This window comes from Heptranchias perlo, chromosome 15, assembly GCF_035084215.1.
Source record: "Heptranchias perlo isolate sHepPer1 chromosome 15, sHepPer1.hap1, whole genome shotgun sequence".
NCBI lineage: Eukaryota > Metazoa > Chordata > Chondrichthyes > Hexanchiformes > Hexanchidae > Heptranchias > Heptranchias perlo.
The window spans coordinates 63,943,352-63,959,657 of NC_090339.1; the positions used below are offsets into that span (position 1 = coordinate 63,943,352).

The window sequence follows — 16,306 nt, forward strand, 5'->3', positions numbered from 1 at the left end:
GGAGATGTGGGGTGGGGGCGGTGATGTGGCAGACGGAGTGTAGGGGAATGAGTAAGTGTACTCACTTTGGCTGACCTACTGAGGTCATTGGAGCACCTCCTGCACTGTATGCAGGTGGGCGATATGTTGGTGGTGCTGGTGACCTCCTCTGCCACCTTAAGCCAGGCCTTCCAGGTGGCAGAGGCAGGCCGCTTCCTCCCGCCCGCCGGGGGGAAGATCTCTGTCCTCCCCCTCCTCCTCACCCGATCCAATAAGAGCTGGAGTGAGGCATCATTAAACCTGGGAATAGACTTCCCCTGGGCTGCTCCAAGCTGTAATTTTTCCTATTTCTTGCAGCATCAGTCAGTAGAGGACTGCCCCTTTAAATAGAGCTCCTCCAGCTGACAGACCTTACTGACCATGCTCAGTCCGCCCGCTGCGCAGCTCAGCAGTGGGGAACCCAGAAGACCAGGTAAGTGGATCCAATCAGCCTGCAATCGCACGGGGGGCAGACTGATTTCACCGGGAGCGTGACCCACGCACCCAATAGACCCCCCACTGCGAACCCACCACCATGGTAATATCGGGCTCTATATTGAGTACAAAAGCAAGGAAGTTATGATGAACCTTTATAAAACACTGGTTCAGCCACAACTAGAGTATTGTGTCCAGTTCTGGGCACCACACTTTAGGAAAGATGTGAAGGCCTTAGACAGAGTGCAGAAGAGATTTACGAGAATGGTTCCATGGATAAGGGACTTCAGTTATGTGGATAGACTGGAGAAGATGGGGTTGTTCTCCTTAGAGCAGAGAAGGTTGAGAGGAGATTTGATAGAGGTGATCAAAATCATGACAGGTTTAGATAATGTAGATAAAGAGAAACTGTTCCCATTGGCGGAAGATTGGGTTTGTTTTCCTTGGAGCAGAGGAGGCTGAGGGGGGACATGATTGAGGTGTACAAAATTATGAGGGGCACAGATAGGATGGATACTAAGGAGCTTTTTCCCTTCGTTGAGGGTTCTATAACAAGGGGACATAGATTCAAGGTAAAAGGCGGGAGGTTTAGAGGGGATTTGAGAAAGAACTTTTTCACCCAGAGGGTGGTTGGAGTCTGGAACTCACTGCCTGAAAGGGTTGTGGAGGCAGGAACCCTCACAACATTCAAGAAGCATTTGGATGAGCACTTGAAATGCCATAGCATACAAGGCTACGGACCAAATGCTGGAATATGGGATTAGAGTAGACAGGGCTGATGGCCGGTGCGGACACGATGGGCCGAAGGGCCTCTATCCGTGCTGTATAACTCTATGACTCTATGACTCTATGACTCTAAGAGTCGAGAACCAGAGGACACAGATTTAAGGTGATTGGCAAAAGAACCAAAGGCATCATGAGGAAAAACTTTTTTACGCAGCGAGTAGTTATGATCTGGAATGCGCTGCCTGAAAGGGCTGTGGAAGCAGATTCAATCGTGGCTTTCAAAAAGGAATTGGATAAATATTTGAAGAGAAAAACTTTGCAGGGCTACGGGGAAAGACTGGGGGATGGGACTAACTGGATTGCTCTTACAAAGAGACGGCACAGGCTCGACGGGCCGAATGGCCTCCTTCTGTGCTGTAACGATTCTATGATTCTATGATTTGAAGTTCTCATTAAGGTCTAGCACTTAGGGATACAACTTTCATCAAAATTTAACTTAGGCCTTAGACACGTGACCTTGTTGGGTCTTCAGGTATAAATAGAGCCGTTTTACAGCAACACCAACTTCCATTTATATAGCGCCTTTAACGTAGTAAAACGTCCCAAATCGCTTAACAGGAGTGTAATCAGACACAAATTGACACTGAGCCAAAGGAGATATTAGGACAGGAAACCAAATGCTCGGTCAAAGAGGTTGGATTTAAACAGAGTCTTAAAGGAGGAGAGAGAGGCGGAGAGGTTTAGGGAGGGAATTCCAGAGCTTAGGGCCCAGGCAGCTGAAGGCACGGCCGCCAATGGTGGGGCGAAGGAAATCGGGAATGCACAAGAGGCCAGAGTTGGTGGAATGCAGAGATCTCGGAGGGTTGTAGGGCTGGGGGAGTTTACAGAGATCGGGAGGGGCGAGGCCTTCGGGGGATTTGAACGTGAGGATGAGAATTTTAAAATGGAGGCCTTGGTGGACCGGGAGCCAATGTAGGTCATTGTTGAGTTATTGATGGCATTTGGGAATATGGAGAAAAGCCAGGCAATTGGGATCAACAAGATAGAGTTACCATTGGCTAACAATTGTAAACAATTTTACAACACCAAGTTATAGTCCAGCAATTTTATTTGAAATTCAAAAGCTTTCGGAGGCTTCCTCCGGTGAATGCTGCGGAAATTAAATCCTAGAACTCGTCGCATTTATAAATCACAGAATGCGAGAGGTTCGAGGATTTCATTTCCACAGCATTCACCGGAGGAAGGAGGAAGCCTCCGAAAGCTTGTGAATTTCAAATAAAATTGCTGGACTAGAATCATAGAATCATAGAAGTTTACAACATGGAAACAGGCCCTTCGGCCCAACATGTCCATGTCGCCCAGTTTATACCACTAAGCTAGTCCCAATTGCCTGCACTTGGCCCATATCCCTCTATACCCATCTTACCCATGTAACTGTCCAAATGCTTTTTAAAAGACAAAATTGTACCCGCCTCTACTACTGCCTCTGGCAGCTCGTTCCAGACACTCACCACCCTTTGAGTGAAAAAATTGCCCCTCTGGACCCTTTTATATCTCTCCCCTCTTACCTTAAATCTATGTCCCCTCGTTATAGACTCCCCTACCTTTGGGAAAAGATTTTGACTATCGACCTTATCTATGCCCCTCATTATTTTATAGACTTCTATAAGATCACCCCTAAACCTCCTACTCTCCAGGGAAAAAAGTCCCAGTCTATCTAACCTCTCCCTATAAGTCAAACCATCAAGTCCCGGTAGCATCCTAGTAAATCTTTTCTGCACTCTTTCTAGTTTAATAATATCCTTTCTATAATAGGGTGACCAGAACTGTACACAGTATTCCAAGTGTGGCCTCACCAATGCCCTGTACAACTTCAACAAGACATCCCAACTCCTGCATTCAATGTTCTGACCAATGAAACCAAGCATGCCGAATGCCTTCTTCACCACCCTATCCACCTGTGACTCCACTTTCAAGGAGCTATGAACCTGTACTCCTAGATCTCTTTGTTCTATAACTCTCCCCAACGCCCTACCATTAACGGAGTAGGTCCTGGCCCGATTCGATCTACCAAAATGCATCACCTCACATTTATCTAAATTAAACTCCATCTGCCATTCATCGGCCCACTGGCCCAATTTATCAAGATCCCGTTGCAATCCTAGATAACCTTCTTCACTGTCCACAATGCCACCAATCTTGGTGTCATCTGCAAACTTACTAACCATGCCTCCTAAATTCTCATCCAAATCATTAATATAAATAACAAATAACAGCGGACCCAGCACCGATCCCTGAGGCACACCGCTGGACACAGGCATCCAGTTTGAAAAACAACCCTCTACAACCACCCTCTGTCTTCTGTCGTCAAGCCAATTTTGTATCCAATTGGCTACCTCACCTTGGATCCCGTGAGATTTAACCTTACGTAACAACCTACCATGCGGCACCTTGTCAAAGGCTTTGCTAAAGTCCATGTAGACCACGTCTACTGCACAGCCCTCATCTATCTTCTTGGTTACCCCTTCAAAAAACTCAATCCAATTCGTGAGACATGATTTTCCTCTCACAAAACCATGCTGACTGTTCCTAATCAGTCCCTGCCTCTCCAAATGCCTGTAGATCCTGTCCCTCAGAATACCCTCTAACAACTTACCCACTACAGATGTCAGGCTCACGGGTCTGTAGTTCCCAGGCTTTTCCCTGCCGCCCTTCTTAAACAAAGGCACAACATTTGCTACCCTCCAATCTTCAGGCACCTCACTTGTAGCTGTCGATGATTCAAATATCTCTGCTAGGGGACCCACAATTTCCTCCCTAACCTCCCATAACGTCCTGGGATACATTTCATCAGGTCCTGGAGATTTATCTACTTTGATGCGCGTTAAGACTTCCAGCACCTCCCTCTCTGTAATATGTACACTCCTCAAGACATCACTATTTATTTCCCCAAGTTCCCTAACATCCATGCCTTTCTCAACCATAAATACCGATGTGAAATATTCATTCAGGATCTCACCCATCTCTTGTGGTTCCGCACATAGATGACCTTGTTGATCCTTAAAAGGCCCTACTCTCTCCCTAGTTACTCTTTTGCCCTTTATGTACTTGTAGAAGCTCCTTGGATTCTCCTTTGCCTTATCTGCCAAAGCAATCTCATGTCCCCTTTATGCCCTCCTGATTTCTCTCTTAACTCTACTCCGGCAATCTCTATACTCTTCAAGGGATCCACTTGATCCCAGCTGCCTATGCATGTCATATGCCTCCTTCTTCTTTTTGACTAGGGCCTCAATCTCCCGAGTCATCCAAGGTTCCCTACTTCTACCAGCCTTGCCCTTCACTTTATAAGGACTGTGCTTACCCTGAACCCTGGTTAACACACTTTTGAAAGCCTCCCACTTACCAGACGTCCCTTTGCCTGCCAACAGACTCTCCCAATCAACTTCTGAAAGTTCCTGTCCAATACCATCAAAATTGGCCTTTCCCCAATTTAGAATTTTAACTTTTGGGCCAGACCTATCATTCTCCATAGCTATCTTAAAACTAATGGAATTATGATCACTGGTCCCAAAGTGATCCCTCACTAACACTTCTGTCACCTGCCCTTCCTTATTTCCCAAGAGGAGGTCAAGTTTTGCCCCCTCTCTAGTCGGGCCATCCACATACTGAATGAGAAATTCCTCCTGAATACACTCAACAAATTTCTCTCCATCCAAGCCCCTAATGCTATGGCTGTCCCAGTCAATGTTGGGAAAGTTAAAGTCCCCTACTATTACCACCCTATTTTTCTTGCAGCTGTCTGTAATCTCCTTACATATTTGCTCCTCAATTTCCCATTGACTATTTGGGGGTCTGTAGTACAATCCTATCAAAGTGATCTCTCCCTTCTTATTTTTCAGTTCTACCCATATAGACTCAGTGGGCGAACCCTCAGATATATCCCCTCTCATTACTGCCGTGATGTTCTCCCTAATCAAGAACGCAACTACCCCTCCTCTCTTACCTCCTGCTCTATCTTTCCTATAGCATCTGTACCCTGGAACATTGAGCTGCCAGTCCTGCCCCTCCCTTAGCCATGTTTCAGTAATAGCTATAACATCCCAGTCCCATGTACCCATCCATGCCCTGAGTTCATCTGCCTTGCACATCAGACTTCTTGCATTGAAATAAATGCAGTTTAATCTAGACTTCCCTTGGTCTTTGCCCTGCTTTCTCAGACCATCTGTCCGGTCATGTTTTGTACACTCTCCCTTACTGCCTTTTGTTTCTGTCACCACTTTACTTCCCACTGACTTCCTGCATCGGTTCCCATCCCCCTGCCACATTAGTTTAAACCCTCCCCAACAGCACTAGCAAACACTCCCCCTAGGACATTGGTTCCAGTCCTGCCCAGATGCAGACCGTCCAATTTGTACTGGTCCCACCTCCCCCAGAACCGGTTCCAATGGCCCAGGAATTTGAATCCCTCCCTCTTGCACCATCTCTCAAGCCACGTATTCATCCTAGCTATCCTGTCATTCCTACTCTGACTAGCCCGTGGCACTGGTAGCAATCCTGAGATTACTACCTTTGAGGTCCTACTTTTTAGTTTAACTCCTAACTCCCTAAATTCAGCTTGTAGGACCTCATCCTGTTTTTTACCTATATCGTTGGTACCTATATGCACCACGACAACTGGCTGTTCACCCTCCCCCTCCAGAATGTCCTGCAGCCGCTCCGAGACATCCTTGACCCTTGCACCAGGGAGGCAACATACCATCCTGGAGTCTCGGTTGCGTCCGCAGAAACGCCTGTCTATTCCCCTTACAATCGAGTCCCCTATCACTACAGCCCTGCCACTCTTTTTCCTGCCCTCCTGTGCAGCAGAGCCAGCCACGGTGCCATGAACCTGGCCGCTGCCACCTTCCCCTGGTGAGCCATCACCCCCAACAGTATCCAAAACGGTATACCTGTTTTGGAGGGGGATGGCCACAGGGGACCCCTGCACTACCTGCCTGCACCTCTTACTCTGCCTGGTGGTCACCCATTCACTATCTCCCTCAGTAATTTTTATCTGTGGTGTGACCAACTCACTGAACGTGCTATCCACGACTTCCTCAGCATCGCGGATGCCCCAAAGTGAGTCCATCCGCAGCTCCAGAGCCGTCAAGCGGTCAAACAGTAGCTGCAGCTGGACACACTTCCCGCAGGTGAAGGAATCAGGGACACAGGAAGGAGCCCTGAATTCCCACATCCCACAAGAGGAACATGACACGGGTCTGGGATCTCCTGCCATGACTTAACCCTTAAATTAGCTTAACAACAACTACAATGTCAAGAAAAAAAAGGAAAGAAAAACTACTGACCAGTCACCAGCCAATCACTTACCTGTTGGCTGTGACTTCGTGCCTCCAGCAGCTGCAGTAGCTCGATCCTCCTCCTCGTCAACTTGCTTGCCCTCCTCACAGTGCCTCCTTTTTTTTTGGTTGGAGGCGGAGGGAGGGAGGGAAACACAAATGTAGTGTTTCGGGTTTAACTGCTCCTCGACACCAGTTCTTCTGCTACCCACTGTTCAGTGGAGGTGACTGAGCCGACTTCTCCCAGAATGCCCCTCTGTCTCCTCTGCTGGACTATAACTTGGTGTTGTAAAATTGTTTACAATTGTCAACCCCAGTCCATCACCGGCATCTCCACATCATTGGCTAACAAAACAGCGAAGGTAGCGTGATGGACTGAATGGAATATGGCACAGAATCATAGAATGATACAGCACAGAAGGAGGCCATTCCACTCATCGTGCCTGTGCTGGCTCTTTGAAAGAGCTATCCAATTAGTCCCACTGCCCCGGTCTTTCTCCATCGCCCTGCAAATTGTTTCTGTTCAAGAGTATATCCGATTCTGTTCCTATAACTTTGCTGAAGTCACTTCAGTTCAGCCTCTCTCTGTGACTGCAGTTGATGTGAAGCTAAAGTTTGAAACTTTACAGGTAATTTGTTGAACTGAAGTGAAGCTGCGGGATACTAACGTGCAAACACTTACACCAATACGTTCACGGGGGGTTTCCCCAATTTCCCAATGTAAACTCCGGCGCAAGATCGGCAGAAACCCTGGAGAAACAACGCTGGGGTTTCCGACTAAGTTACAGCAGGAGATTAGTGGTCCCACGGAGGAAATTCCACCCCTTATCATCTTTGCCTGAAATTTCTCTCTTTATTATTTTATTAGATGTGTTAGCTGTTTAAAGCAAATGAGTTCATACCTCTGTTAAATTAGCGGAGAGAGAGTCAACACTTTCAAAAGGGAGGGGAATTGGCAAAACAAAAGGCTTCAGTTCAGGATGGGTTTAGCCAAGTGGAAGAAAGGATGAAGAGACCTTTTATATCTATTGGGGTAAAGGATGAAGAGACCAAAGTGTGGAAGAGGCCCTGCATCCTCAATTAGGGACGGAGGAACAATTACATTCCTGGGGTCGCAGATTGCCTGAAATCATCATTACTGGGAGATACACCAAAAGCTGCCTGTTTGACCTTGATCTCTTGAGGACATTTTGAAAACCCTGTTAGGTACCATTCAGAGGAGCCAATTATCTTTACTTACCTCTGTGATCTTTCTGAACCGTTCCACCTTGCTCCCTTTACACTGCTCCGATCAATGGGCTCAGCAAAACAAACAGGTATCGCTGCAGATAGCACTGGTGCGACAAAGTGCAGTGTGTGTGAAAAGTGCCTCTTTATCTATCAGGCACTCTCCATAAAATAAGACTGGTGTGGTGATTAACTGTTACGGACACGCTCGTTCATAACTCCACATTTTAATTACTTCTATAAATTGGGAATATCTACTACATGATTAACACTGCAATTAACTGGAGAGCAAGTCACTAAAACAAACTCCATCACTAATGGTCGATTATTCAAAGCTGTTTCTGTAATTTTTAAAGACTAACGTGCCGCAGTTCATGAAACCTGAAATTGAGTGTCCTGTCCCAATCTGGGCACTTCATTGCTGTAAAGCTGAAGGTGAGGGAATGATGCTTCAGTTATACAGAGCCCTGGTCAGACCTCACCTGGAGACTGTGTTCAGTTCTGGGCACCGCACCTCGGGGAGGATCTATTGGCCTTGGAGGGGGTGCAGCGCAGATTCACCAGAATGCTCCCATCTCCACTATTCACGGTGCCACCTAACTTGGTGTCGTCAGAAAACCTGGACGTACGGCTCTCGATTCCTTCATCTAAGTCATTGATAAATAGAGTGAAAAGCTGAGGCCTCAGTACAGATCCCTGGTTAAATACACTTTGAAAATAGTTCTCGCCTCTTTAAAGGCTGACATAGTTACCGTCCTCAAATGCGGACGCTTATCTTTAAGTGGGTGCATGCCTTTAAATTTGCCCAACATCCTTTGTCGGCAGTTCGTTCTGCCACATGATTCCCCCATGTAGGAAGTGTGCGCCCACTCTCCCCTCCCCGACAGGGAGTTAAACTAGGTTCCATCCCAAATTCAGTTGCCCAGCTCTCCGCCCATCTCTGGTCTCAGGAATTTCAGGCCAGATCCTTTGGGTTTAGTAGGGTGCAGACTGTACCCTCCGATCTCTATTAAGATTGTGACAGTAGTTATACTCCAGTAGCAGTGACCCCAGACCAGTATGGGGCTAGAGGATAGATTTTATCCTTTCCTGACCTCTGCTCAGAGCTGTGGATGGTGGCGGTGCTTATTATATTTGGGTAATATATTAGCATGGATTGAGGATTGGTTAACGGACAGAAAACAGAGAGTAGGGATAAACGGGTCATTCTCAGGTTGGCCGGCTGTAACTAGTGGGGTGCCGCAAGGATCAGTGCTTGGGCCTCAGCTATTTGCAATCTATATTAATGACTTAGATGAAGGGATCGAGTGTAATATATCCAAGTTTGCTGACGATACAAAGCTAGGTGGGAAAGTAAACTGTGAGGAGGACACAAAGGAGTAAATTTTGAAATGGCAGTGGGTTGGCAGCGGGGGGTGATGAGGGTGCGCGTGGCAAACCGGAATAAACAAAACTTACTGTTTCTGACACGATCGCAATGTAATTGATGGTGATTAAAGTTCTTCCGGGTTTCGCGCCCGGCAACCAGCCTGATTGACAGGCCGACTGCCGACAGGAGCTGCACCGCCGAGGGGGGGCGGGGAGAGAAAGAGAGAGAGCGAGACGTCATCTGGCACTGGACTAGAAGACCGGGGTGGGGGGGGAGAGGGGAAGACCGGGGTGGGGGGGGGGGAAGAGGGGAAGACCGGGGTGGGGGGGGAGAGGGAAAGACCGGGGTGGGGGGGGAGAGGGAAAGACCGGGGGGGGGCGGGAGAGGAAGATCGGGGGGGAGGGGAAGATCGGGGTGGAGGAGAGAGGGGAAGACCGGGGTGTGGGGGGGGGGGGGGAGAGGGGAAGACCGGGGTGGGGGGGGGGGGGGGGAGAGGGGAAGACCGGGGTGGGGGGGGGGAAGAGGGGAAGACCGGGGTGGGGGGGGGGGGAGAGGGGAAGACCGGGGTGGGGGGGGGGAGAGGGGAAGACCGGGGTGGGGGGGGGGGGAGATCGGGGGGGGGGGGGCAGGAGAGGAAGATCGGGGGGGAGGGGAAGATCGGGGTGGGGGGGAGAGGGGAAGACCGGGGTGGGGGGGGGGGAGAGGGGAAGACCGGGGTGGGGGGGGGGGAGAGGGGAAGACCTGGGTGGGGGGGGGAGAGGGGAAGACCGGGGTGGGGGGGGGGAGAGGGGAAGACCGGGGTGGGGGGGGGAGAGGGGAAGACCGGGGTGGGGGGGGGGAGAGGGGAAGACCGGGGTGGGGGGGGGGAGAGGGGAAGACCGGGGTGGGGGGAAGAGGGGAAGATTGGGGTGGGGGGAAGAGGGGAAGATCGGGGGGAGATGGGGGGGAGAGGGTATGATCAGGGGGACATCGGGGGGGGGGGGAGAGGGAGATCGAAGAGGGAGACATTGGACATTGGAGCAGGATAGAAAGGTAGGTTGATTTTATGTTTTAATTTTGTGCAATGAGTTGGTATTTAATTTCTCTTTCTTTGCCTGATCCGGCCCTTCACGCCTGGTTTCACCAGATGTGAATCAGAAGCCGTGGGAAAGCCGCCAGGTAAGTTAAAAATCGTTCTAACTACCTGATATGTCACAAGTACCTTAAATACCTCGATGAGGTTCTTTAGCTTTAATTGCCGACGGGACTTCTGGATTCGGGACGCCCGCGTGCACACGTCTGTGGGAAACTTGGAAGTTGGCGGATTGGATTGGGATAGGGTCCTTACATCCTGGAGGTAAGAAGAGAGGAATTGTTGGACGAGAAAAGACCAAGGTCCATCTAGTTCACCTTCTACCATCCTGGCACTCGCACGATACAACGATAATGGAGTTGTTGACTAATCAGAGCAATCGATCTCCATCAATGGGCTAGATCTTGACTTTGTAAAATGGGTGATAGCAAGATGGCAGCCTGTTTTACATTTCTACCCATTTTTATTTCTAACAAAGTCACCCCTTTTTTCTTTCCTCCACCTCTCCAATCTAATCTTGAATGTTGACATAGTTTCTGCCTCAACCACTGACCCTGGAAGTGAATCCCACGGCCTCCCAACTCTCTGTGTGAAGAAGTTTCTCCAGCCCTCTGTTCTAAACCTCTTACATTTAATCTTGTACCGATGGCCCCTCATTCTAGACCCTCAACTACTGGAAACAGTCTCCTTCTATTTACTCTGCCGCATCCTTTCATAATCTTAAACATTTCTATCGCATCTCTCCATAATCTGCGCTGTCCTAACGAGAAAATGCACAGCAGCGGTGATTAATCTGTCGGAAGCTGTTCCGAGGGCTCTGTAGGGACAAACTGCAGGCTTCAGATTCACAAACGCTCCAGTTAATTCCACACCCACTGTCCCTTCACACACAGACAAGACGATGATGTATTGATCGTCACAGTCATTTTGTATCCACACCTCCTGGCAATAAACAGGCACTTCAGCCCTCCTATATTTCGTGGTTATTTATACTCACCTCTGATTGGGGTCGCCAACTCTGGTTGGACGTATCCCTGGAGGTTTCATCACATGAAATCCCGCCTCCAAATGTCCCACCCCCCCCAACGCTCACCGCCATTGGTCACCTGACACGTCAATCCTCGCAGGCAACGCCTTCCCGCAACAGACTCTTCGTTACCTGATTGGATGATTCCTGACTGTCAGTCAAACAGCACTTTCTTCCCATCTCCAATTTTTTTACAACAAATAAATGAAAGAGTTCAAAGAAAATGAAAAAGAAAACACAATTTATTTTAAGGCCCTCTATGATTTTTCTCCCGGGTTTTTGTTGGCAGCAGTGTCCTGCAGATTAATCTGCAATTCCTGGAGACTCCAGGACAATCCTGGAGGGTTGGCAACACTATCTCAGATTCAGCAAGTAATGAATTATGATGAAGCTTTCAGTATTGGACGCACAGGGGGTAAAATTAACCTTGGGCCGGAGCAAAACAAGGTGATAGTGAATCGCCCGCCCGCGTTACAGCCCGTTTTACAGCCCGCCCATTTACAGCCCGTTTTACAGCCCGCCCATTTACAGCCTGTTTTACAGCCCGCCCGTTTTACAGTCCGTTTTACAGCCCGCCCGTTTTACAATCCGTTTTACAGCCCGCCCGTTTTACAATCCGTTTTACAGCCCGCCCGTTTTACAGCCCGTTTTACAGCCCGCCCGTTTTACAACCCGCTTTACAGCCCGCCCGTTTTACAGCCCGTTTTACAGTCCGCCCGTTTTACAGCCCGTTTTACAGTCCGCCCGTTTTACAGCCCGTTTTACAGCCCGCCCGTTTTACAGCCCGTTTTACAGTCCGCCCGTTTTACAGCCTGTTTTACAGCCCGCCCGTTTTACAATCCGTTTTACAGCCCGCCCGTTTTACAATCCGTTTTACAGTCCGCCCGTTTTACAGCCCGTTTTACAGTCCGCCCGTTTTACAGCCCGTTTTACAGCCTGCCCGTTTTTCTTTTCCATCAGTAGAGATCGGGTGTAAAACCTGGCGGCCGACTCGCTACAGCACATTTTGCGTTACCGTCCGAGTCCGATTTTACTCGGTCTCTGGTTCAGACGTGCTGATGCAAGTGCGAATGTTTACTGAAAGCGAAAACATCTTCTGTTGCGATAGATGTGTTGTGGTGGTGATCCCTGTGTTCATTAAAGGATATTTTATCTCATTTAAATACGCCCCTCGTCTGTCTAATGCTCGAAAGTCCATCGCACGGGGTTGGCTGGTGCTAAGTAATTTTTGTAAACAATTTTACAACACCAAGTTATAGTCCAGCAATTTTATTTTAAATTCACAAGCTTTCGGAGGCTTCCTCCTTCCTCAGGTGAACGATGTGAAAATGAAATCCTCGAAATGAAATCCTCGAAATGAAATCCTCGAAACGGGTCAGTTGCTGTCTTTTCTATGTTTCTACCTCTCTATCTCTGTTTTTTTTGGTTTGTTGTTTTTTTTTGGTGATTTGTATATTCTGAGACCTGGCAGGTAACACCTGTCTGTCTGCACACTGATTGCCTTGGCAACGGGCAGTTGAAAAAACTGTCTGTACTCACCAAGCATTGTTCTGTGAATTATAAATGCGATTTCATTTCGAGGATTTCATTTTCACATCGTTCACCTGACGAAGGAGGAAGCCTCCGAAAGCTTGTGAATTTAAAATAAAATTGCTGGACTATAACTTGGTGTTGTAAAATTGTTTACAATTGTCAACCCCAGTCCATCACCGGCATCTCCACATCATGCCTAAGTAATTTTAACCAACAAGGACTGATCATCCCACAGATGGGTGACCAAGGTGAGGAGAGCTGGTCAGTTTAGGACCATTGCATCACCAAACTGACTGACTGTGTCAAACTCATCAACAACGTAAGTGGATGTTGAACTCATGATTCAAATCGTGAGATCTGAGATCGCTGCTCGGCATTTTAATATCGCATCTTACCACCCGAAGCAATTTTTTTCATTATTGAGTTATGTGCTGCTCTATTAAAAATGTTAATGGGACCAACAAGAGTCCATTTAGTTCATCCTCTACAGATAAAGCTCGTTAATTGAGGCACACAATAGAAATAAAATGGACCTATTTATCTTTTAAATGCTTCAAGTTGTTGCTCACAAAATGTTTCCTATTAAAGAAGTCTCATTAAAGGAATATCTTGGAATGAAGCCTTATTTTAAAAAAAGTTAAAGACCTATTCACAGCAAAAAGCTCCAAACTCTTCCTGATCACTTCTGAAGCAGATATTTCTGTAATAGGAGCATTGGAACATAGGAACAGGAGGAGGCCATTCAGCCCCTCGAGCCTGTTCGACCATTCAATGAGATCATGGCTGATCTGAATCCTAACTCCATCCACCTGGCTTAGCTCCATATCCCTTAATACCCCTGGCTGGCAAAAATCTATCGAGCTCAGGTTTAAAATTATTAATCGAGCTAGCATCTACTGCTCTTTGTGGGAGAGAGTTCTACACTTCTACCACCCTTTGTGTGAAGAAGTGTTTCCTAACTTCTCTCCTGAATGGCCAGGCTCTGATTTTAAGGTTATATTCTCTTGTCCTAGACTCTCCCACCAGCAGAAAAAGTTTCTCTCTGTGATCGCTGGATCTCGGTCTACTGCCCCTCCACAAGCTGTCAGGCTCCAGGAACAAGTATTAACAATTAGTCTGCAAATAGCCCCAGAAACCGGCAAGGCCGATCTGCCAAATACATTTGTTGCCTTTAACAGTGTTGACGTTTATACAAGATATGTAAGAGTGGGAGTGTTTTGTTTCTGTGGCTGTAGGCGTGAAATTCGGTGATAAAATTTCATTTGGCATTCCTCTAACTGCTATTTTAACTGAGTGTGTACTGGGGGATTAAACATTCTGTTAAAATAACAGACAGAAGATGCAAACTATACACACGTTAAACACTCGGAACATAGGGACTGCTAGACGAGAAAAGACCAAGGTCCATCTAGTTCGTCTTCTACAATACAATAATGGATTTTTGACTGAGGAAAACCCCCAATGGTGGAGAGCTTTCAAGACTGAGATCGATAGATTTTTGTTCGATAAGGGTATCGAGGGATATCGAACAAAAGTAGGCAAATGGAGTTGAGGTACAGATCAGCCATGATCTGATTGAATGGTGGAGCAGGCTCGAGGGGCTGAATGGCCTCCTCCTGTGTTCCTATGTACCTAAGTCAATATATCCCAGACATCAAGGCAGCATTTGACCGAGTGTGGCACCAGGGGGCCCTAGTAAAACTGAAGTCAATGGAAATCAGGGGGAAAGCTCTCCAGTGGCTGGAGTCATACCTAGCTCAAAGGAAGATGGTAGTGGTTGTTGGAGGCCAATCACCTCAGCCCCAGGACATTGCTGCTGGAGTTCCTCAGGGCAGTGTCCCAGGCCCAACCATCTTCAGCTGCTTCCCTCCATCATAATGGAGGCTGTGTATTCTGCGGCGAGTGACTCATCGCCTGACTCCCCAAAGCCTTTCCACCATCTACAAGGCACAAGTCAGGAGTGTGATGGAATACTCTCCACTTGCCTGGATGAGTGCAGCTCCAACAACACTCAAGAAGCTCGACACCATTCAGGACAAAGCAGCCCGCGTGATTGGCACCCCATCCACCACCCTAAACATTCACTCCCTTCACCACTTTTACAGTGGCTGCAGTGTGTACCATCCACAGGATGTACTGCAGCAACCCGCCAAGGCTTCTTTGACAGCACCTCCCAGACCTCTACCACCAAAAGGACAAGGGCAGCAGGCACAAGGAACAACACCACCTGCACGTTCCCCTCCAAGTCACGTACCATCCCGACTTGGAAATATATCTCCATTCCTTCATTGTCGCTGGGTCAAAATCCTGGAACTCCCTTCCTAACAGCACTGTGGGAGAACCTTCACCACACGGACTGCAGCAGTTCAAGAAGGCGGCTCACCACCACCTTCTCAAGGGCAATTAGGGATGGGCAATAAATGTTGGCCTCGCCAGCGATGCCCACATCCCATGAACGAATAAAAAAAAAGCATAAATTGCCGTATAACTTCCTGTCATGAGCCAAATCTCTTTGAGAACCTGCATTGTCCAATTACTGATTGAAAAGTACAGTTCTTTTTTGAAAACACTTGCTCTTTCAAAGACGTATGATGGGCTGAATGGCCTCCTTCTGTGCTGTAAGATTCCATGTTGCTCGGATGTGTACAAGTTAAACAAAGGCATTGAAATTGTGACAAACCTGATGCTGTCTCGCTTGAAGGCAAGAAGCCAAACAAACTTTATTTCCTTCTCTCCCTTAAATCTCCTTTTTATTTAATTGATGTTTTTTTCAGAGGTTCATTGCAGGAATGCAAATGCTTATTTGAAGGCAGAAACTCCTATTACGTTTTGAATCGAAAGATTGATCTTTGACTCCTGGTCCATCTGCGTCAAGGCTGAAGAGGTTTTTCGACGTCCAAACACTGCAAAGCAAACAGATTTTTCAAACGCCGTTGATAAAAACTGACTCTAAAGTAAAATGAATAATTGATTGCTGAGAAAACACTTCAAGTGGGATCGGGCCAGAAATAGCACCAGATTCCATCATGGAGTGGGAGGCCATCAACAGAATCTATTCATCTGCTGGCAGCAAGTTCCTCTTTCAAATGTAAATCACTTTTTTTTTTGTATGGGGCAATGAAATAATAAATGCATAATTAATACAACTGGCAAACCTTGAACAGAAACACGTTGCCTGGATATTTGAGGATGATGTTGAGGAAGCAATTATGAGTTGAGGGTACCTCCCATTAGAATTCACAAAAATCAAAACTTATATAGAAAGGATATAATTACAGAAAAATTATGCAAAATGGAAATGAGCTTTTAATTTAATAAATCCCAGGATTTGGAAAATGGATTACACAAACTACGTGTCTATTTGCAGGGATATGGGAAAAAAGTGGGGTGAGTGCGACTAATTGGATAACTCTTTCAAAGAGCCGGCACAGGCACGATGGGCCGAATGGCCTCCTTCTGTGCTGTAAGATTCTAATCTTGGAGGGAACATAATTTACAAAATATTGTGAAGCAAATGAGAGGTGAGAGTGTTCATTATAATTTCCACTATCACCAGAATCTTT

At 47.3% G+C, this 16,306-nt stretch overlaps 1 long non-coding RNA gene across 1 annotated transcript in view; it reads left to right on the forward strand.

Moving 5' to 3' along the window:
* LOC137332778 (uncharacterized) overlaps positions 1–15,897 on the forward strand; it is a 72,014-nt gene extending 56,117 nt beyond the window's left edge. The window contains exon 2 of the long non-coding RNA XR_010965749.1: positions 15,518–15,897. This is a non-coding gene — a long non-coding RNA (uncharacterized lncRNA). The remainder of the gene's footprint in view (positions 1–15,517) is intronic.
* Positions 15,898–16,306: the final 409 nt, after the last annotated feature.